The sequence below is a fragment of the Xiphophorus maculatus genome, chromosome 9 (genome assembly GCF_002775205.1).
Source record: "Xiphophorus maculatus strain JP 163 A chromosome 9, X_maculatus-5.0-male, whole genome shotgun sequence".
Classification (NCBI taxonomy): domain Eukaryota; kingdom Metazoa; phylum Chordata; class Actinopteri; order Cyprinodontiformes; family Poeciliidae; genus Xiphophorus; species Xiphophorus maculatus.
The window spans coordinates 1505841-1529120 of NC_036451.1; the positions used below are offsets into that span (position 1 = coordinate 1505841).

General features: G+C 37.9%; 1 protein-coding gene across 6 annotated transcripts in view; it reads left to right on the forward strand.

Moving 5' to 3' along the window:
• The window catches only part of sox2 (SRY-box 2), a 127076-nt gene that overhangs the window by 79132 nt on the left and 24664 nt on the right, over positions 1-23280 (forward strand). For 2 of the 6 annotated variants that reach the window (XM_023339746.1, XM_023339747.1), the window contains exon 1: positions 1643-2128. The exons of 2 other annotated variants lie outside the window; for them this stretch is intronic. The gene's annotated coding sequence lies outside the window, so the exon portion shown is untranslated. Of the gene's footprint in view, positions 1-1642; positions 2129-23280 lie in introns of those variants that run through there. 2 more of the 6 variants (XM_023339749.1, XM_023339748.1) reach the window with 2 other exon arrangements.

Consider the following 23280-nt stretch of genomic DNA (forward strand, 5'->3'; position numbering starts at 1 on the left):
ACTTTCTGAACGATGTGAAAGACGGGTTGTTGCAGTTTATTTTTACATGTTTGACCAACAGTTTTCAGTTTCTTTATTTTCTATTGGCTGTGTGACTTATAAGTCGTTTTTCACATGTTTGTGAAGCTTTTTCATTTTTTACAAATGAATCTGTAATTCACTACATTTATGTTTGCGTTTTTAAAAAGAAACATTTTGAGTCTAGTTTTTCTGTATCGGATCGGTACCAGTTGATTCTAAACTTCATATACTCTTCGTCCTAAATAAATGAAAATACCATAAATAAATAAGTAATAATTTTATAAATTTACATTATTGCAAGCCCAAACTGCATTTTGACTTGTTGGTTTATAAATACAGTCAAATTAAACTGTATCTAATTAAATTTAAATATGATTTTATACCAATACAGTGCAATAATTTGTTGACAGATTGTTTAATAAAATAACTCAAACAGGACTAACAGTGAATGCTAAGCTGAGCCTGCACAGCGTTTTTCTTACTTCCTGAGTAAATAAAGGCCTGAAAGTTAAAAATCATCCTCATGTGTTGCACTGCAGAGATGCATATTAGGAAAGATGAGATCCAACATGCATTGAGCTTGATGCCTTAAATATTGTTCATATTTACTTCCTGCTGTGGTATTTTCAGACTGCTTGGTGCCATTTGGCGCCTTGGATCCGATCCAGACTTTTCTCTTTTTCTCTCTCTGTTCTTTCTTTTCTTCACTCTGTGAAAATGAAACTCGGCAGCAAAATAAAACCTCTCAAAAAGAGGAAACCTTTTTCAGTTTGAGATAATCAAATATTCTTAAGTGCATGTCAGTTATGATGTTGGCATATAAAATGTAAACCTGCACTTTATCCACACTGGCAGTCTGTCCTAAATTTATCTGGTAGGTTTGAGTTTTAAGATTAGATTTGCCTGATGGAGCATAAACAAGTTAGACAAAAAAAAGTAACATTTCTGAGATTAAAGTCAAAATTTTGAGCAAAAAAAAAATCACAATTTTGAAAAAGTCAGAACTGAGATTCTGAGATTAGTCAGTATTCTGAGAAAAAAACTGAATTTTTATATCCAAGTCAGAATTATGATTAAAAAAATAATCAGAATTACGTCAAAATTGAGAAAATAAAGTCCCAATTCTAAAAAAAGAGTCAAAATTCTGAGAAAAGGTCTGAATTCTTGTTTTTTTTCTTAATCCTCTTCCGTATGGATTCTTGCTCTGTTGTTTTTTATTGATGGAAATGAAGGAAGAACATCAGAAACACAACTCAGAGATCTGTGTGTCAAAGATCTAAGAACATCTCCAGACACACACACACACACGGCAAGCAGTATTGATTTTTCTGTCTCCAAGCTGTTGAGAGAGTGCGTGTGTGTGTGGGGGGGTGCGTGCGTGTGTGTGTGTGTGTGTGTGTGTATAAAAGGGATTAAGGCCTTGCTCGGCTAAGATACCATCAGCCATCAACCCTCCTAGTCCGCTTCGGGCTTTCCCGGCTGCCGTATTGTCTATTCTGCTCCGCTATGTGAAAAATGTTGAATATCAACAATGGCTTTCAGTGGCGTATTGTTGAGTTTTTCTATGAACTAATCTTGCCTCAGTGAAAGAGACCTAGGGCTTGGACCAAACGTCTAGAGCCACAGCATTCCTAGCTGGCGAGCAGAAGGCTGGGACTGAGGGAGGCGGCAGGCTGGAGGAGAGGCAGGGAGAGCCGAGGGCCACGGGCCTGGGAGTGTGGGCCAGGGCCCGGGGTCCGGGGCCCGGAGCCTGGGACAGTGGCTCCAGGAACGGGTGACTGAGCGGAAACGGGGGAGGTGTGAGGGCGGGTACGGACAGGAAGGTAGGGAAGATGGAGACTGAGATGAGATTTTTTTTTAAAAAAAGCTGCAGGAAAGAAGCAAAAACTAACATGCGTTCTTCCCCTCTAAGTAAGGAGGTTTCAGAATCTGGAAATTTGGTCAAATCATCTAAAACAAACTTAGAAAAACACCAAAATGTCTGACTTTCTGTCACTGTGGGAAGCAGTTTCCTGTTCCTGCTCTGGATGTAAGGCTGCAGCGGACGTCCAATCAGACGACAGGACCGCTGATAATGTCATAGCGACGAGCGTGACATCATGGCCAGGTAAGCGCTCTGAAACATTTCATAAATAATCAGCTGGACGACTGATTGGTGAAATCTTCCAGAAGGCCACCAGTGATGAGTTTCTATCAGGGATGAACTGATCTGATCGTTTTCACTTCCGATATCTGAGGTTTGGTATCGGCTGATACTGAAAAGATCCTGGAAATGTCACAGTCTGTCTGTTGCAGTTCAGTCATGATAAAGGTCTTAATTTTATCCCATAATGGTCTTAGAAAGTCTTAAATTTTAGTTGATTAAACCTGCATAAACCTCGTCATATTTTTTTATTTATTTACATTTTTGTCCATATGAAACATTCACAACATCAGATGCTTTTTCATAATTACAATTACAAACGCACTGATCTACATTTTTCACTTCCGATACCGATATGTGATAAGATCCGATACAGAAAAACAGGTTAACTAACATTTTTCTTCTAAACACAAACATAAATGTTCTTAATTACTAGTTTATTTGATAACTTTGCTGCAGTACTTCACACTTTATTGGACCAATAGTTTCACCAGTTTGCTCAAACATGTAAAAACAACTTTAATTTGTTCAGTCTGTGCGATTAGCAGTGTAACAATTCATATAAAATAAATGACAAACTGAAACTGACAAAAACAAAAAGTTTGGTCAGATGTGTAAATTAAACTGCAACAAATATTCTGTCAGATGGTTCAGAAAGAGCAATTAGGAAATCTGACAATAATGTATAACAATTAATAAAGCATAGAATCCGACTGAATAGATCGGGCACATTATCACTGATGCACGATCTAGAATTTTTTTTCGATATTGGGACAGATATTAATATCGGCGAATCTCTCATTTTTAAGCCTCTGGTAGCAAAATGCTAGCTCTGTGTTGCATCATTTCTTCATTTCCTGCTGTAAATGAGGAGTTTCCTGTTTATGATCATGAATTTCCTTCCACGATGAACTGGTTTATTCAGAACCAGAGAACAGAACTATATGATGAAATCTCCTCTCGCTATATTTATGCTAAGCTAAAAAATGCATTTCTAATATTGAATCCAGGCAACAGAAACGAAACCCAAAGCTTAGCAGGAGACTCAAAAGAAAAGACTAAATGTGTACTTATTTACCCAAATCTGTATTATTATTGTCAGTTTTTATAGATGAGTGGGAAAGTTCTAGATCTGCATGTGGATTTGGACTGGTTTTAAAGACGGTTCTGATCCATTTTCATATTAATAATTAATACTGTCATCCCTGCTGTTGTGGGATGAATGTTTCTGTCACTGAAATGCAAATATTTGACAAATTTTTCCACTAAATCATCAATCTTGCTTAAATCATACATAACCAATGTTCCTCTATTTGTCACTAAAATCCAATTATTTAAATAATGAAAAACATTAAATAGGTTAATATTTACATTTTGAGATTATTTTATTTTTCTTGTGCAAGTAGCTGCTCAGATCTCGTCTCTTGGTGCTGCAGTTTATGTAATTTATGAAATTCTTTATAAACATAAACCAAATAATGATGTTAGAAAATGCAGACAAGAATTTCTCAAGAAAAAAAATTCTTAATTGTGCTTTTTTTCAATAAATATTGTTTTACTTTTTTTTAAAACAGATTTGCATAGATTAGTATAAAATTAACTGACTTACAAGTAACATTTCAGCAACATATGAGTTTCCTTTAAGTCAATAATTCCTTAAAAAAGTTCTAGCTCCATAGATTGAGAGTTAAATTTGCAGGATATGGTTTTTGAAGGTAAAGTTGAGTTTTTATTTTTTGGCTGCATGCAGGCAGAGCTGAGCGTCTGCAGGGGTCAGCAGGGGTCGTAAGAAGCTCTTTGGGGTCAGTGCCACAGCAACCTGGATCTGAGATTTGGTTGGCTTAACCCCTCACCCCAAACACACACACACACACACACACACGCACACACACACACACACACGCTGACATGTGAACATCAATGCAGTATAATCGTCGGCCTCTGGTGATTTGTCCTCTCAGCTTGAAGCCCTGTCATTCCTCCCAGCTCTCTTCACAATTACAGCCCTGAACTGAACTAGAAAATCTGCTTCAATCTAGCAATTAGTCCCGAGGCCACTGCCTCTGTGTGTGTGTGTGTGTGTGTTTATGTGTGTGTGTGTTCTTATGAGAGCCACAGGAAAAACGTTGACAGTAGCTGAAGAATGTGAAATTTTTAGGTCATAGTTTAGCAAATAAAAACTTCAGGCTGTTATTGGAAAAAAATGCAAAAAGAAAATATTTTTTTGTTTATCATTTCTTGAAATTTCAGAATGAATTTATTTATTTGAGAAAAAATTAAATGGACCATTAAATGTAGCAGTTGAGAGTAACTAAAATAATACCACAAATCTGTAACAAACATCCAGAAAACTGCAAAACTACCGAAACACCGACTTCCTGTAAATCCAGGCTTTAAACCACCTGTTTAAAGTTGGTAATAAGTGAAACATTAATCAACATATTTGATTTTTAAGGATGGCGTTTGACTAATTATAGTATTTATATCTTGTTTCATAATTGATTACTGATGTTTTTATGATGTAAAGCACATTGAACTACAAAATAAACTTTGAAATGTTTAGAAATCTGATGCTTTGTGAAGTAAAACATCAGACTGAGCTGAAATAACTGTTTATTCTCCTGATTTACTGAGACTGTCGGGTTTTGCTGCGTCTAGGACCCTGAATCCCAATGATGAAATATTTTAAATGCCTGTCTGAGTTTCATTTTGTTCTGCTAGTTTAGGACACAGTGATCGTCAGAAGTGAAAGCAATCCTGGGTTTTTCTCCGATTATTTCAGCAGATATTTGAGTTAGACTCGGTAACAAACAAACTGAACGGTTATTTTATGAGATGTGGCGGTTTTCCTTGAGCCAAACTCAGTGCTGAGTCACAGATGTCCAGTTTGTTGACAGGCGACAAAACAAGACGCAGAAGTATACGTGTCAGAAGTAACACACGTCTTAAAGGGACTAATTACAATAAATATTTAACATTTTAATTCTAAGAATGAAATGTGGAATATTTTCCTCCCATTCTCTCCGTAAAGCTTGTTTTTGGGGAAAATGTGTAAAAACAAGCAGGCTAACGTTAGCATTACATGCCATTGCGGTTTTGAGTAATGCTTCCCTTATGCTAATGCTAGCTATGTATCATCTGATGATGTGCAAGTTGTTGATAGAACATCAGATGGTGTTTGTTACTGTTTGCTAGCATACCCTTAGTAAATGCTAGCATTTCACCTAACTTTAACATGTAAGTAATGTTAGCTAGTGATAGCTAACATTAGCTTTATGTTTATGTTTGTTCTGTGTGTCTCTGTGTTGCTCTGTAATGGCTTGGTTCGATAGCACCATGCTAATGGTAGCATGTTGTTGTCAGCATCAGCAAACACAAAAGTAAAAGTCTTTTTTTCTCTGTTGCAAAAGTTTATATTTCTAAAAGGCCATAAAGCTGAAGTTTGATGCATTTTGCTTTTCAGTCGGTAAAAAAACTGTGACTGAACTATTCTTTAGAAAGGGTTGTTGGGGCGACCCAAAGATTTTTGCTATTGATTGAATACGTGTTTTGAAAACATTATACTTTACATAAAACTCATAAGCCCAAATCAGGTGAGTTGTATTATTGTTTTTAAGTTTTTAGGATTCTAAACAAAATTCAGATATTTGAAAATGATCAAGTTGTATTCAATTTCTTTGAGAACAACATGGAGCTGATACATGGCATTAAACTACCATGTATCAGTTCATAACTGCTGATATATAATATTACCTCTTACTGTACTGTAATTTGCATTAGTAAAATAATTTCTCCTTAGTGGATTGGGAACCAACACTGGCTCCACATCCTGGTAGATCCGGCCCTGGTTGTTGGGCAGTACACAGCAGGGTTTCTTTTCATTTTTCTACTGTAATTTTTTTTTTTTACTGCAAAAACACAAAATCTTACCAGGTATTTTGGGTCTAGTTTGTAGTGCAAATATCTTAGTAAACTTGAAATAAGACAAAACTAACTACAAGTAACTTTACCAAGAAATATGAGTAAAGTTTAATAATTCCTTAACATTAATTTAAAAAAAAAGTATTACTGGCAGATGATGTCACTTATGTCATGAAAGAAATGTTTTGTTATAATATACAAGAATGAAGGAATTATACTTAAAACAAGGTCTTTTATCTTGCTCAATAGATCTGTAAGATTTAGTTATTGCTGTTTGTGTTTTGTTTTCTAGTCTTTAAAGAAAGACAAAAGGAACTTCATAAAACTGTGTTTAACTTTTAAATAAAGATAAAAAGACAATCAAATTTCTCATTCAATTGCAAAATTCCCTTGACCTCTGTCCTGATTTAATCCCTGAAATCAGGACAGAAATTACGATACTTCCTCCCTGCCTCAGAGGGAAAAGCCGTTCCCCTCCCATGAGTCTGTAAATACAAAAGAGGACAGGACAACCTCGGGTTCATAGATTTAAAGTAATCCAAAGGAAGGTCTCAACAAGACGGGCGAATCCAGATGAAACTGAAAGTGCGTGAAGTGGGATGAGAGGATGAAGTGGACGTCGGAGGAGAGGAGAGCGCTGACGGTTTTCATTCCCCGGGGGGCGGCAGGCCTGGCTGGGCAGCAACAGAGACGCTTAGTGCCACCTGGCTTCCCCCTAAAGACTCCCGCCCAAGCATCCCGCTCCCGTGTCTCCTCTTTCTCCTCTCCATCGCTTCGCTCTCTCCTCCTTTTGTCCCTTCCCTCCTTCACCCTCCAGTTCCTCCTGCTTGCTCTCTTTTTCTCTTGCTCCGTTCCTCCATTCCCTTTTCACTTCCTCCCTCCCTGTCTTGGCCATTACAGACACTCAGGCGGCCCGAGAGGCAGGGGGAGGGCGGCGGCGGGATGGGGAGAGATTGAGGCGGCACAAAAGGCCCTGATGCTGCGGTCCAACCAAAGTGGCTGGCTTTGAAAAGAAGCTGGCCGGATTCTTAATGCTGCGAGTGGACAGAAACACTTGGACACACAGTCTCAGTTCTTTATCCTCATCTTTTAGCTGTTTTGGCCCCCAAAAAGAAAAAAAGCACATCATTTGCCCTTCCCTCCACCCTGATGTTTTATCACACACATTAAGATGTGATGGAGGATGGAGGAGAAGAAGCTAATACAGCTTTAGGCCGGACACTTAAGAGGCTGTAAACTTTTCCGGTTTCTAAGAGAGCAGGCGCGCGCGTCGATGTTTGTGTGTGCTTGAGTTTCTGTCAGAGGTTGTTTCTGTTTTTAGTTTACATTAAGGCTGTTTTCACACCTGATAGTGGCGCAGACTCGGTTTGGCTGCACTGAGTCAAACCGACCACATTGCAAAAACACAACCTTGCCAAGTATGTTTATCTAGTTTCTAGAGCAAATATCTTAGTTCACCTGAAATAAGATGGAACTAACTTAAAGTAACTTTTCATCAAGATATGGAAGCTTCTTTTAGGTCAAGAATTCCTTGACTGTAATAAACGTCTGTTAGTTTATAAATCACTGAATGGCTCATTATAGATCTGCTGTTGTCATGGCAACCTTCCAGACCTCTCAGGTCTTCTGGTTCTGGTTCTGCTCCGCATCCAGAACCAGAACCAAACATGGAGAAGCAGCATTCAGCTTGTATGCACCACAAATCAAATTGTATTTATTTGGCACATTTTAGCAACAAGGCATTTCAAAGAGCTTTACATCATAGAAACACAGAAACACACAGTCAACAACTGAAACTTTATATTTAGCCGTCGTTACACATCAAAATGTTGATTTTCATTTATTATGTTTCAAAAGCAGCTCTAACCCGGTGGGTTTTTAGTCTAGATTTAAAGGAACTCAATGTTTCGGCTGTTTTGCAGTTTTCTGGAAGTTTGTTCCAGATGTGTGGGGCATAGAAGCTGAATGCTGCTTCTCCATGTTTGGTTCTGGTTCTGGGCATACAGAGCAGAACCAGAACCAGAAGACCTGAGAGGTCTGGTAGGTTGCTATGACAACAGCAGCAGGTCTTTAATAGTTTATTCTCTGGAAGGATTGTAGAACTGGGTGATGTGCTCTGACTTCCTGCATTTAGTCAGAACTCCAGCAGCAGCGTTCTGGATCAGCTGGAAATCTGGAACAAACTTCTGGAAAACTGCAAAACAACTGAAACACTGAGTTCCTTTAAATCAAGACTAAAATCCCAGCTGGTTAAAATTGGCTTTGACCCATAATAAATGAAACATTGACCATCATTTTTGATGTGTATGATTCTGGTGATGGCACTCATCAAAATATAATGTCTGTTCAATTGTTAATGGTTTTCTTCCTAACTTTTTCATTTCCTGTTCTTATGATGTGATGCACATAGATCCGCCTTGCTGCTGAAATATGCTGTACAAATAAACTTTGTTTAATATTGATGAAAAAGTACTTATAAGTGAAATAATCAGCCTGTGCAACTGGAACTTTTTCATCTTTATTAAGGAGGTCTTGACTTAAAGCAAACTATTTCTTTCTGAAAAGTTACTTGTAAGTTTGTTTTCTCTTAATTCAAGTGAGTGTGAATTAAGAAACTTAAAACTGGGCCAAAAATACTTGGTGAGATTTTGTTTATGCTGTGCAAACCCTTTGAAAAACTTGTTCCCCTCCTCACCTGTGGGGGCGCTGCACCAAGAACCATCAAAGGAAACAGCATGAAAACCTCTGAAGAAGACACAGAACCCAACTTCCTTCTTCATTAAATGTGAACAGAAATGGAGTGGCGTCAGAATTTAGCAGCTGTAGGATTTCTGTTTTGAAAAAGAGAAAAATCACGAGTTATTTCTCCCACCAGCACTAGCTTAGCATGTTTGTTTTGGTTACATTTACCCAGAATGCACTGCGCTGTAGTCCACTTTCTGCTTTTGAAGCGGTCTCCGATCCGTTTGGCGTTCACACATGCATTAGAATCAAACCAGAGTTCACTTCGATCAGACAGAGGCCGAGGTTTGTAGACAAACCAGAATTAGAGTTTTGGTCCACATGAGAGTTTGGTTCACTTCTCCCCAAATGAACCGGACTTTATAGTCAAACGGACTGGAGTTGATTAAAGCGGAGTAAACCAGCCTGGTGTGAATTCACCTGAAGACTTTTTACATTTGCGTTTTTGCGTTCCTTCGCTGCTGCTGCTGGATTTTAAGAGAAAATATTGAGTGAATTTGGACTCGGCGCAATGCCAGACTCAAACTGCTCTACAACTAAGCATCATCGGACTCTGAGCCTGATATCATTTATTGAGCTTTTTCTTTTTCAGTTGACTTTTTCTTGCAGTTGAAAACAATCATTAGAAAAATATATTTAAAGGACTTTACAAATCCATAACTCTTTGTGACTCTAATCTTTACACCAAACACAAACAACACTTTTCTTCAAAAGCTTTGGTAGTAAACAGATGAGCTGAATGGATTTACTGTCCAGCTCCCCCGCCTTTTATCAGCCTAATTCTCAAACCAATTACAGCAGCAGTATTATTTCAGTCAGAGGGGAGGGGCGCCTCCACAGCGTATTTTCTGCCTCTGTTCGTTTACTGGAGCTGGATTCCTCTTTGTTGTTGCTGGTGCTTGAGTGAAATTATGGATCAGGCTCTAAGTGCTCCGTGGTTCTGAGTTCCTGCTAACAGCTGGACTTTGATCAAATGCTAAGCTAGCTTTATGTTTAGTGTAGTCAGAGCTGTGTTAGCTCAACTATTAGGAGACGCTTTATCAGCTGAAAATAAGTTTATTTTCTCTCTAGCTTGAAGAAAATGCAGACTTGTTATCAATTGTGTCTACAGATTAATTTGAAGTTGCAGTTTTAACTCCAATCCAGCTTGTGTTCATATTGACTGTTCACGTCTTTTCTTATTTCTGTAATATGTTATTGATAGTAGAATATATTGAGCTTAAAACTGCAGCGTTCTTTAAACTCTGGGAAACTGTTATCCTGATCTGAATAAGTTTGGGAAAAGAAAATGATGTGAAAAGGATTTTTCGTTTCCAACCATCCAAATGGTAGATTGACAAACAAAACAAAAAAAATCTAAAGTCAAACTGTCCGTCTGTCGTTCTGTGATTCTTTACCGTAAACATTTATGACATTTGACATAAATGTACAGTAAATCTTTTCATTTAGAAAACACATTTTTTCAAAATACTTGTTTATTTTATTAAAAATAAATATGACTATTTCCTCTTGTGTTAATTTAACAAACATAATTTAACAAAGATCATTATTGGTAAGATTCTTTGAAGTTTGTTGGGAGAAAAATCTAAATAATTATCTTCTGTAATGACAAAGAACAAAACTTTGTTGCAACCAAGTTTCCTTCTGTGCAACAAAATCCAATCATTTCACATCTGTTTCAAAAGAGTTCAAACTTTAGAAACGAGGCGTTTGTAATATTAATAAAATATTGTCTATCTTTAGTAGTTATAAATGACATTTGGTTTCACTTTGCACTCCTGCTGAAACCAATTGGATTCCATCAGTTGGTCTTTATCAATATTTCATTTCCTGATTCATGAAGCAACAACATTGTAACAATGTGTTACAGTTTATATGAAACTTCTAGATGTATTATGACTTTATTCTCATAATATTGTGACTCGATTCTCTTAATTTTATCTTTTCATTTTTCTTAGTATCTCCTTAAAACTCCATCATAATTAGGCTCAATTTGGTGATCAGTCAACAGAAACAGAGTGACTAACAAACAAAAAGGTTATAAAAGACAAGACGGGTTTATTGCACAATAATGGGTTTATGAAGCTTAAACTGATCTGCTGCATACCTACAACAATAGCCAAGCAAACACACAGATGTGTGTGTGCGTGTGTGTGTGTGTTACAGCAACCCAGCTTGGTGTGAACAGGTGCCAACGAGTCACACACACGGCTAGCACAGCCAAATCTGGCTAACCTTCCCCCAAGTCTGACCAGTGGAGCAAAACACACATTTATACACTGATCAGTTGGCCAAAACCTACTGACATACAGGCCAATTCCCTGTTTAACACACACACACACACACACACACACACACACACACACACACACACACACACACACACAGATGTAAACTGTGACCACACAGCTTAGGCCTCCAGTAAGAGCCGTGCGTTGGGCCTCTGCTGGTCAGCAGCGAGGCGCTTCCCTCTGGTTTGGGCGAGCGGATGGAGGGATGCAGAGACAGAGAAAGAGGATTAGAGCGATACGGAGACAAAGAACGACAATAGTTTGTCACATTTAGTCAGAGAGGATTTTATGGAAAAGCTGATTTGGAGTCTGCCACCAACAAACAACAGAAACGGAAATATGGGATTTATTACGAATCAGTTTGAGAATTTGTAGGAAGTTTTATAGCGGATCAGACTTTTCAAATCTGTATGCGTTTTTGAAATAAGTAGGTTAGGATATATATTTTTATCTTCCTTTGTTGCAAATGTTTTTAATTGTTTCTCATAATTCTGCTTTGCTAAAACCTAAAGACTCATCCTGTGATGAGAGTTTAATTTAGGCTTAACAAACCTGAACTAATTTCAAACTATTTTTAGTTTTGAAATTTTGCACATTTATCTGATTTTAAAAATGGTCATCTTTGTATTTGCCTGAACCAGATTTCCATAAAACATGCAGTTTACACTAAGTACAGTGTTAGTGTAGCTCTAGTTTAGCATTAGCTTCCAATAAATTCTGAGTTGGTCTTAAGCATAGTTATTAAAAAATTAAGGCTTCTTATTTCATCAAATGTTTTCCAGTACAATAATATTTTAATTTTTAACAATATTTTACTAATTAAAAATAAAAGCCCCATCTGTCCTGTGTGATTTACTCTCCTTATGGCTTTTAAACAGATGTTTAGTTGGATTTTTGTCGTTTCTCCAACATCTCTGCGCATGTAATTCGTTATTTGTGCCAGATAAACGACACATTGCTGCCGTATGCTAATGAGCACAATCCAAAACCACTTTGATAATTTTCAGAAATGTCAGTGAAGCAGCGTGGGGTTCTGGAGCGGGCGGTGTGGGAGCGCCGCAGCAGGACGGTCGGGTCGGAGGGAATGAAATGATTTAATGTTTGGGAGCCGGCCTCGCCCCCGGGGAATGGAACGATACGGCTCTAATTGACACCAGGTCAACCGGCTTCCTCTGTCACACATTCACACTCTCACACTGGTTTCTGTGTCGAGCCGATTCTGGTTCAGCTGGCCTTCGTACGCACACACACACACACACACACACACACACACACACACACACACACACACACACACACACACACACACACACACACACAAGTCTTCCAGTTCCTCCAGCAGCCAGACCAGTCCACTGCTGGTTGGTAGAGGACAAACAAAGGCCTTGCTGTCTGACGATGATGATGGATGACCAGCAGGCCCAAACTTACAGGAGTCAGCTACTTCCCACACTACACTGCAAAAAACTAAGTATTAAGATTTTTTGGTTTAGTTTCTAGTGAAATATCTAAATACATTTCAAATAAGACAAAACTAACTAATAGATAACTTTCCTGCAAGATGTAGGATCTTGTTTTAAGTCAATAATTCCTTGATATTGGTAGAAAGGTTTTTTTCCATTGGAAGATTATTATTGGATTATTATTAAGATTATTAAGATTATTATTGGAAGATTATTTCCCTGATAACAGGCGTCAAACTGTGTTTCATTTTCTGTCATTTCAAAAATCTGAATGTTCTTAAAGGGCAGAATGTGTTGATAAAATAATAAATAGCTGTTTGTTTCAGCATTCAATAAGGTTTTCTTAAAATTTCTTAATTTTGAAAATATTTTCACACTGAACAAAATCACAGATTTTGTGGCGCTAATTTAGAAATGTTTGTAAGAAATCTTTACGGTATTTGCGCTAATGTATGAGGTTAAATGTGACTTTTTACTCGATCGATCACAGACTATTACTTAAACCCATTGATTTAGATCAATTAAGATAAATATTTGCATTAAACCAGAAAAACTGTGGGGATCTATTGATGTAATTTAGAGTCTAGAGGGCCACATGAAAAGCTACGGCGGGCCAGATTCGGCCCCCGGGCCTTGAGTTTGACACATGTAACATAAGTGAATTTATCTAACAATGGAACAAGTACTTTTTAATCAATATTGAGGAATTATTGTCTTAAAACAAGCTCCTATTTCTTGATAACTTACTTGTAAATTTTTGTTTTCCTTAAATGTATTAAGATATTTACTCTAGAAACTAGATTTTGTTTTTCATTCTCTCCTGTTTCCCAAAACCTCAAAAGCCTTCTGTTAAAGTCTTGAAAAGAAAGAGAAAGTTTAATAAATGTGTTAAATTTTAATTCCTTCCAGAGAAAGCAGCAGTTAATGTGTTTTATCAGTGTCTGTATGGTTGGACTGACGCGTCATTATTGTTCTCGTCTGTAATGTGTCGACATGTTCAGCGCAGCAGTTGTCATTTTAAATCCCGTTTTGTGCTTTTAGTGCCACTGGATTGCTGTGATGCCTTTGCAGGGAGTAAAAGTCTGCATTAACGAGTCATTCACAGATTTTCTTTTTTGAGATCTTAAATCTTGTTTTCTTCAGAAAAACAGAAACGAAAAGGCTGTTGTTTCTGTTCCGACATTAAGCAACTTATTTAAGGATTTCTCTGGGGCTGAACGTTGTTTTAATTGCCTTCGATGCTGCAGAAGTTTGGATTCTTGCATTGAAATATTAGTGATATAACACAGACATTGTTATATCTTTTTAAATTGCACTATTTGTTTTCTTGTCTCTTCATGAGGAAAACTTTCTCCTCTGCAGATCCTTCTGAAATGAGCCCAGAGTGCGGTTCTTCTTGGAACAGAACCTCTTTGTGTTCTGGGTCAAGAGAAAATGCTTGGAGGAAAAATGTCTCGGCGTTTCTGGATGCTCAGAATTCAGGGGAAAATTATATTTTCCAATCTGAACATGACAGATTCTCATGACCTTATAACTTCTCAACTGGGAAAAAAAATATGATTTTTGAACGTTTTATCTGATAGTTTTAAATTTAATGGATCTTTAAACAATTTCACAACAAAACATTATCATATTTTTAGCAAGATTTTCAGATTCTGGCAAAGAATTAGATAAAATCTGCACATATTTGAGACTATTATTTGAGAAAAAGCTTGCAGCTCTCTATTTCAACAGTTAAAACACAAACAAATAAACATTAATATACACAGTTAAAAACCATTTTAGCACTACAGCAGACGCTAACGTCTGCAGTCTTAGCCAATCATCACAAAAAAATTTTATCTCTGTATTTCAGTCTCAAGTTGCATTTTCTTTATAATACTTTAGATATACCATAAAAAAATCTGCAAACATTTAGATAATTTGGAGCTATGTTCTCATAAATAAAAATCAGAAACAGGTAAATTTGTAAATATGGATCCATGAATAGATGGGCATCCATTTTTTTTCTCAATCCGGTTTGAAAAACTAGAAGAAATGATTATTTTATTTCTTCAGTTCAATAATACTCTATGTAGATACAGTACAGCCAAACCTTACTGCAAGGAGGAAATGTGAAATATCAAAACATTTCTGAAACACCAATAGTTGCTTCACACAAGAAGGTTTTATGCATTAAGTCAAAATGTTCCACTTTTACATTTAAGAAGTAAACAGTGTGTTTTTGTTATCTATTTCTAAAAACTTATGAACTTTAATTTCTCATTAGCCTCTTGAATTTCCAGATGATGGCCATTTTTCAAGATGGCTGCCATTTCTTGAGCATTTTAAACAAATTATTGCCACAAGATGCAACTTTAAAGGGATTTATGTGTAAAATCAGATGCCAGACCTGGAACTGGAAGCACATGATGTGGTGCTAATGGTAAGCTTTAGCTAACGCACATTTTTTAGAGGTTTAGAGCTGACCTCTAAAAACACCAGAAACAGATAAATTTGTAAATATTGATCCATGAATAGATGGGCATCCATTTTTTTCATGGATGAAATGAAATGAAAAAAAAGAAAAATGAAATGAAAAATTTAAATAAAATAAAATATGAAATGAAATTTTTTTTTCATTTTTTCATGGAGGCCCAAATTGACCAAAATATTAACTTTTTGGTCAATTTGGAAAAGAAAGAAAATCCCAACAAAACATACAGATCAAAAATATGTAGGCTATGATTTGACAACAAACATGTCCATCTAATTGGCGATTTTAGGGCAAAAATTAAATTTCCATGGCAACCATGGCGACCATTTTGAACAATAAAAAAACATCAATCAATATGATCTCTATGGGTCCAATTATGTATCATTTGAGAAAAAGTATTTACAGCTCTGGAAAAATGAAGACACCACTTAAAACTATCAGTTTCTCTGATTCTACTTTTTATAGGTATATTTGAGTAAAATGATCATTGCTCTTTATCTTTGAACTACTGACAGCATGTCTCTGAAATTACAAGCAAAAATTTTATATTTATTTGCAGAAAATGAGAAATGGTCAAAATAAAGACAGTGATGCTCAAATAATGCGAAGAAGACGAGTTAATATTCATTTAGAAACAACAATACCAATGTTTCAACTCAGGAAGAGTTCAGAAATCAGTATTTAGTGGAACAACCAGCAGGTTTCCAGTGCAGTGGTCAGAGCTGTATCTGTGATAAATATCTGCAAATTTAGTGGAAAAATACATTTTCCTTCACGACCATTTTGAACTTTTCAGTGGCCATTGAATTGTTCCAGAAAAACAAACTGCTGAGGTTCTTCTGAATGATTTTGCTGAAATATCCAATTATCTGCTGCACTAAAAAAAACAGATGAACTTTTAGAGAAAAAGTTGCTTAATAAAGTCTGTAAATAGAAATATTTTCCACACGATTTTCTTTTTGTGTGCAGATCTAGAAGAAAATCTTTTCACACTTCCCTTTCTGCAGCCTGAGCTGGAGCCCTGCACATACAGTAACACATAAAGTGTACATTGCATGTTTCATCTTTGTGAATGTTGTAGAGGAAACTCAGACCTTCAGCTGCTCCGACCACCGTGACCTTCTGACCCCACAGAGCTGCATGATGTAACAGCCTGACCGGCAGAAGTCCGGCTTCCATCTTTATCGCTGCGATCACAGAGCTGCAGGCGTATAAATATCTTTGTTTGCAGCTGAGAAATAAATAAATAGGGATCAAGAGATGTAGCGTGAGAAGCTGAGTGCTTTCTGATCAAATCTGCTGCTTTCTGTGAACCCGTTAAAACGCCGGCCGGATCTTCAGAGCGCCGGGGTTCGGGTCGCAGTCGGATCCTGCTTCAGAGGTCGGTGTCACGAGTTCTCACCGGTCCGACTCATTTCTTAGTATTCAGCACACAACTCGAATCTGACTGAAACTCATTTAGCAGAATCGGCGCCGGTCAAACGGATCAGAGTGGTGATGCTCGGGGATTTAGTGAAGCATGAGAGAAAAATGTGGGGTTTTTTCGCAAGGAAGACGACAAACATCAGACGTTTCACTGCAAAAAGACGAAATCCTACCAGGTAGTTTTCTCTACTTTTTAGTTCAAACATCTCAGTAAACATAAAACAAGACAAAACCAGCTTACAAGTAAATATAAGCACTTGTCAAGAGGTTTCTTGCAGATTAATTCACTTATAACAAGACATTTTCCCATAAGTGAAATAATCTGCCGTTGAACTGTCTTGTGCATTTTGCAGACATGTTGAAACGTGAAGTCAGGTGCAGACATGCGGTCTGCCATAAAGCCATAAATCTAAGATGTACACATGATATTTACAAGAAAGAAGGATGTGTGTTTTTTGGTGTTGACTCGTGATGCACTAGTGGAGCTGTTGTCAGTCAGTTGCTACGGCAACAATCTGTGTGTAGCGTAAAGGTAGCACAGAAAGCGGTAGAAAGGAAGAATGACTGATCTTGAGTCGTTCTTTAACGTTTTTCTGCTTCATTTTTCCCTTTGCTGCGGCGCATTGCGCTAAATTAATAATCCCAACATCTACAGGTTTCATTTTGTTAACGGAGTCGTTGTACGGCAGCAGCGCGGCTGCGGATGGCAGGTAAAAGACTCGTCTTTTTGCCCTCCAGTGCTGTTCGCAAGCACGAAATTTCCAGATGTAAATAATGTTTATGCAGAAGATTTTGAAGGTGTTACAGAAGTTTCCAAATTTGGAGGATTTTCAGGGAGTTCTGCATGCGAAGTGATGATTTCAAGCTGACAGTTTTATGACCTTGTAAACATTCAGATGAGCAAAAGAGGAAACACGACGTTCTCCAACAGAATGAAACCTGCAGATGGAGGCCGCGGCTCCCAGAGGAAGGAGTGCAGGTGTCAGGGGCCGCGCCAGCAGATGATCCAGACTTTGTGAAACACGAACCGCCGCGCGCCGGCGCCTAATCAGACGCCAGAGGAGCCGCTTGGTGTCAGGGCTCGGAGAAAACACGCTGATTCCCCACCGGCTGTATTGTCACCAAACGCAGCTCCTCACTATGGACTGTAAATGATTTAATTTGAGCGCCAGATGTGGCGCTGAGATTTTTGCTAGCACTCGTTGACGGCGGCAGAGAGGGAGGGAAGGAGAAGGATGAAATGACAGGAAGGAGAGAAGCAGGTTGGCAAACCGACAGCCAGCAGCGGCCCAGCCACTTGACAGAGCTTTCAAACACCGTGATTGTGAGTGTGTATGCTCGCGAGTGTTTTTTTCCACTTGTGTATCATGACAGCTGAATGAAAATCAATCTGCTTCTACATCTGCCATCTTGAGTGTCGGGGAGCGCAGATGGGCCTTCCCTGTCACACTGCGCTGGCTGGCAGCCGACCAACTCAGGTATTTCTACCTCTTCTTTCTCCTCCTGTCTTATCTAAACTACATCTTCTCCTTTCCTCTCCTCTTCTTCCCTTTCTTCACTATTCACATGCCAAGTCTTGACGAGTTGGGAGTTTTTTCTCTCCTGTGCTGACGTCTCCGAGTGTCGGTGACAGCAGCTGTTTTTGGCCTTTGGAAGCAGCAATCTGGGCTCTAATCACCTCATTGACAGCGCAGAGGGCCCCTGTTGCAGCGCTGAAAGGCAAATTAAAGCGTTTTTAGATAACGTTGGTAATTGACTAAATCGTTTATAAGCCTGTAGATCACACTTTTAATCTGCAGCCGAACATGACGGATCATGAAAACGAGACGTGTTTGCTTGCTGGCGCCCCCTCCGTCCCGTTTCGGGGTTTCTTTCCGGACGCGGCGCGTTTGACGCCTGAAGATTCGCCCATCAGATTAGCAAACGTTAATCGTCCTCTGCGCCGCCGGCGGTTTGTCTCGGTGTCAAGGCTTTCCCGTCGGCCTGCCTCTCCTCTCATCTTCCAAACTCATCTCATCTCTGGCATTAGCTCCATTAGCTCGGTAATTGGCTCCTAAAGGAGCATCCAGAGGCTTGGAAGGCCACTTAATGTCCGTCTCCGTCCCTCCGTTCGCCCTCCTGCTCCCCCGTCCGTCATCCACCTTCCTCAGTAAATAGCATTAACTAGTCCTGCCAACAATCTGAGGCCATATTAGTGTTATCCTTCCCCTTCAGCCCGTTGCCGGCTCATGAGGCCCGATTGCTGCACATGATAAAGCTAAGTGGTATATTTTTCCACACTTTGCTCCCAAATAAAACCCAGCTGTCAAAGATGAATATGTAAATTCTGCATATGGAGATCTGCCTTCGTTTCTTCACACAAACCAAATCTGTATTGAAACGATGAGGATGTGGACACTCTTCCTCTTCCTCTTCCTCAGTGTGAGCCTGGCTTTCATTTCTACTAAGATAAAATAAAAATGAGATGATATTTCTCTCTGGAGCTGAAATTCAAAGTGTTGTTGTTAGATTAGATACAAAGTTAGGTTTTTCATAATTGGATTGAATTTAAAATGTGAATTATTATTGTTATTATTATTTGTATTTCACATTTCATTAATTTGTAGTTGAGTTGTACGACGGGATTAAACCAACTAAGAGAAAAAATACATAAAATTCAAGAATAAAGTTATAATATGAGAAAAATGTTGTACAAGAATGAAGTCGTAATAATATCACGATGAAGTCGTAATATTTTGAGAAAACAGTCATAGTATTACAAAAATAGTCAAATTACAAGAACATTTATGCAAGAATAAAATCTTTCTATGACAAAGTTCTAATAATTTGAGAATAAAGTCGACGTTTTGCAAAAGTCATATTACAAGATAAGATTCATAACAGAATGAAATCACATCACTTTAAAAGATTTATACAACATTTTTACAAAAATAAAGTCTTGATATGACAGTCATAATGTTACAGGATTAAGTTCTAATATTTTGAAAATAAAGTTGTAATATTATGACTTTATTTTCATAATTTTAATGTTGTTTTTTAGAATTTTCTTGCAGGAATTCTTGAGGATATGAAAATAAAGGTGATGAGAAGAATTTAAATGACTTCTTTAGAATATAAATTATCAAGTTAAAAAACTATTCTGTCATTAATCAGAGTAGAAAGTTGAAATAAGAAATAGTAATACTCTTTGCAGATGATATGATTATTTTTTAGTTTGAGGCTGAAGGTCCAACCTGATAACAGAACAAAGTTTGAAAACTCAAACATTTAATTTGTTTGGATCCGTTTCTCTCAGAAATCACAAACTGTCTGTCCTCTTATAATCAGAGCTACCTATTAACTAGTTACATTTACTTGAGTAACTGTTTTTTAGAAATTACTTTTAGGAGTATTTTTACTACGCTGTACTTTCTACTCTTACTTGAGTAATTTCATTATAAAGTATTTCTGCTCTGACTTGAGTAAAATTTCTGAATTTTCTTCCCACAGAATGAACAACAAACATGTTTTAACCAAATATTCACCAGACTCAAACCTGCAGCTTCTGTTAAAGTTTTATAAGTTTGTTATTAAAAGAAACTGAGTGGGAAATATTTTCTTTTTCTAATTTTGTTATTTTTTGTTACTTACATGAATTATTGTCATTTTCTTTTTAAACACCAACATTTTTACTTAACGTTATATTTTGGTTCGTCTGATTGTGTAATTTTTTCATTTTAAATGATTGATAATTTGATCAGTTACTTTTTTACCAAATACGTTTTACTCTTACTGAGTAATTTCTTAAAATAAAATACTTAAAGTAAAACCATGTTGAAGTAGTTCTACTCTTACTTGAGAAGCCACATCTGTAATCAATAAAACACTGAAATTAGAGACTTTATAGGCAGTTAATGCTGGAATAAATCATTTGTAAGCAGCTTTTTTTTGTTGTTTGAATGTTTAGAGAAGAACAACAAACACACTCGTCCTCGGCCGACGTATCAGAAACATTCCTCTGGTTTTTTAGCCTCTCTGATGATTTTTAATCCTGTTCTGTTTTCCAGAAGCTGCTCTATCTGTTGTCTGGAACGTCGCTGGCTCTTCTGAGGGATTTTGGAAACAGAGTAATTAGTTGGTGATAGAGAAGCTGTTGGTGTGAAATGATAGCTGCTGCCGCCCCAAGAGAGGGACAAATCAATCAATAACCTGCTGATTTATTTCACATCCTTATCGTCTAATTTAATTGCTGGTCCTTTTGTGTGAGTGGAGTCATAGGGGAGGAGGTGGCGGTGCTGGGGGGAGATAAACACGCAGGGTGGAGGAAGAGGCGGTGAATATTTTCTGTTGTTCATGTTGTGTTTTTCTTCTTCTTTTGCATCATGCATGGAAGCGCTTTGCAGCGAGGCGTTCGGAGAGACAGCACTCTGCTTTATATTTAGCTACTGCTGCAACACCGCCTCCAGTGCGTCTCACACACACACACGCACACACACACACACACACACCCACACACACACACACACACACAAAGTGGAGGAGAGAGAGGGATGAGCGGCCCTTTAGCAAATTATCAAAAAGAAAAAATTAATTAGCAATATAAATGCCAGGCGAAGTACATTATGTGCAATTGTCTTGCTATCTTTCCAGAAATTAGTCTTTTAAAATGAATTTGCTGTATTAATCTTCTCCTGAAATATTTTTGATCACTGAATTAATAGTTTTGTGTTTTTTTAGGTATTCATTGACATAGGTGATTGCCTCTTAATTATGACAGCGTCCTCCTCCTATCCGCGCCCGTTAATTCCTGTGTTGTGGCGCCGCCGCCGCCGCCTGGCCCTGTATCTACTAATTACTTCTCTAATTGAATTTGCTCTCAGTTGCCAGGCTGTTTTTTTAAGTGGCTGTTTGTTGCCGGGCCTCATTGTGTCGTTGTGTGACAGCTAGCTGCTCGGCGCCGCGCTGACGGCGAACAGGATGCGCTCTCTCAGTATTCATGTCTCCCCTCCTGTATCATTACCTATACCTCCCACACCTATGTAGTGCTTCCAGGATAAATGATGGGAGTGAAATTAATTAATGAGTTGCTGAAACAATCGGCCTCCCGTCCCTCCGCGCCGCCGCCGCCGCCGCCTGCCTTCCTGTCATTGGTTCAGGCCTCTATAGGATTGTTGTGACAAAGAGCCCGCCGCTTTTCAACCTCCCGGATCCACAGTGGCGTGTGTTTGGCAGGGAGATAAACAAAATGCAGGCTCTTTATTTAGCTATTCTTCTACTAATACCCACATCAACAAGCTTCAGCTGCATATAGGCTTCATCAGATTCACTGAAATGAGCTTTAAACTGATATTTTTGGCTTCCCACTGACAACCCTGAGTCTGTTTTAATACATGTTTATCTCTGAGTTTTAGACCTGAAAGTAACATGAATAGGATGAACCGATCCCCTTTGACACTGCAGTTACCGATATCTGAGGTTAAGTATCGGCTGATACCGATACGATACAGAAAAACAGCTGAACTGACTTAAAATGTTTCTCTTTTTTTAAAACACAGACAAATTTGATGACTTTGCTCACTTATCACACCAACAGCTTCACTAGTTTGGACAAACATGTAAAAAAAAAATTATTTGTTCAGTCGCTGTAAATAGGAGTTAATAAAGGTAAAAACGAAAGGTTGACTGCCCTGGTCAAACATAAAAAATAAGCTTCAACAAACTTTCTTTCAAATCATTCAGAAAGTAAAATTAGGAATTCTGAATATAATATAAAATAATTAATAAAGCATGATGTCACTCAGAGCGCAAAGCGTAGAATTAGACTGAGTAGATATGCACATTGTCACTGACACAGATCTAGAATGTTTTTCTGTATCAGGACATTTCGATATATCGGATTGGTTCATCTTTACCTGCAAGTTCACTAAAGTACACTAAATACAGGCAGACTGTGCATCCTTAAAAAGTCTTTAATGCAATAATTAAAGGTCAGTTAGCCTTAAATATGTTAATCTCAGGGCTTCAGTTTTGTCGTAGCAGGACAATTTAATCTCATATATTCTAGAATATTTTTTTTCGTGGGACTTTTCTGTCAGACAAACATTTGAGTCACTTCATTACGTTCTGCGACTCGAGGCGGTTGAGGCTACTGCTAGCTAGCTGCTAATATACTCTTACTAGCTAGTGTATTAGCAGGAACTGTTGGTGGTTCCTGCAATGGAAATGGAGGGAGAAGAAAAACTTTCAAGCTAGCCAGCTGGCAACCTTGTGGTTTTATGTCTATCATGGTTTAAGTGCAGATTTATCGCCTATGACTGGATGACATTCATCTTTGCCTTTGGATCATTTCTGTTGCCAACCTGCACAATGCTGCATTCGTTCTGTGGAAAAAAAACAACTTTGGCACTAGGAGGGTTAAGGCTGGTTCTTTTGTACATTTCTGAAGTGATGCAGGTCTTAAATCTAACTCATAATGGTCAAAAAAGTCTTAAATCTGAATTAAAGTCTTGAGTCTCTGGAGCCTAGAGGGAAAGGTAAAAAGCAGCGGTGGGCCAGATTGGGCCCTCTTACCTCGACTTTGACACATGTGGTCTAAAGAGTCACAGGCTGCAGACCCTTAATTTAGGTCGATGGGACTAAGAAGAGGAAATCTCCAGGACTTAAACTTTGAAAAAATACCAGCTGCATCACAGCATTTTACTTTTTTTTGTAGCTTTTGAATATTTCAGAAAATCAAGATAATTTTAATATAAAAGTTTGAGTAAATGTCAAAAAAGTCATTTTTAAGTTATGATTTCTTCAGTACAGAAAACAATATTC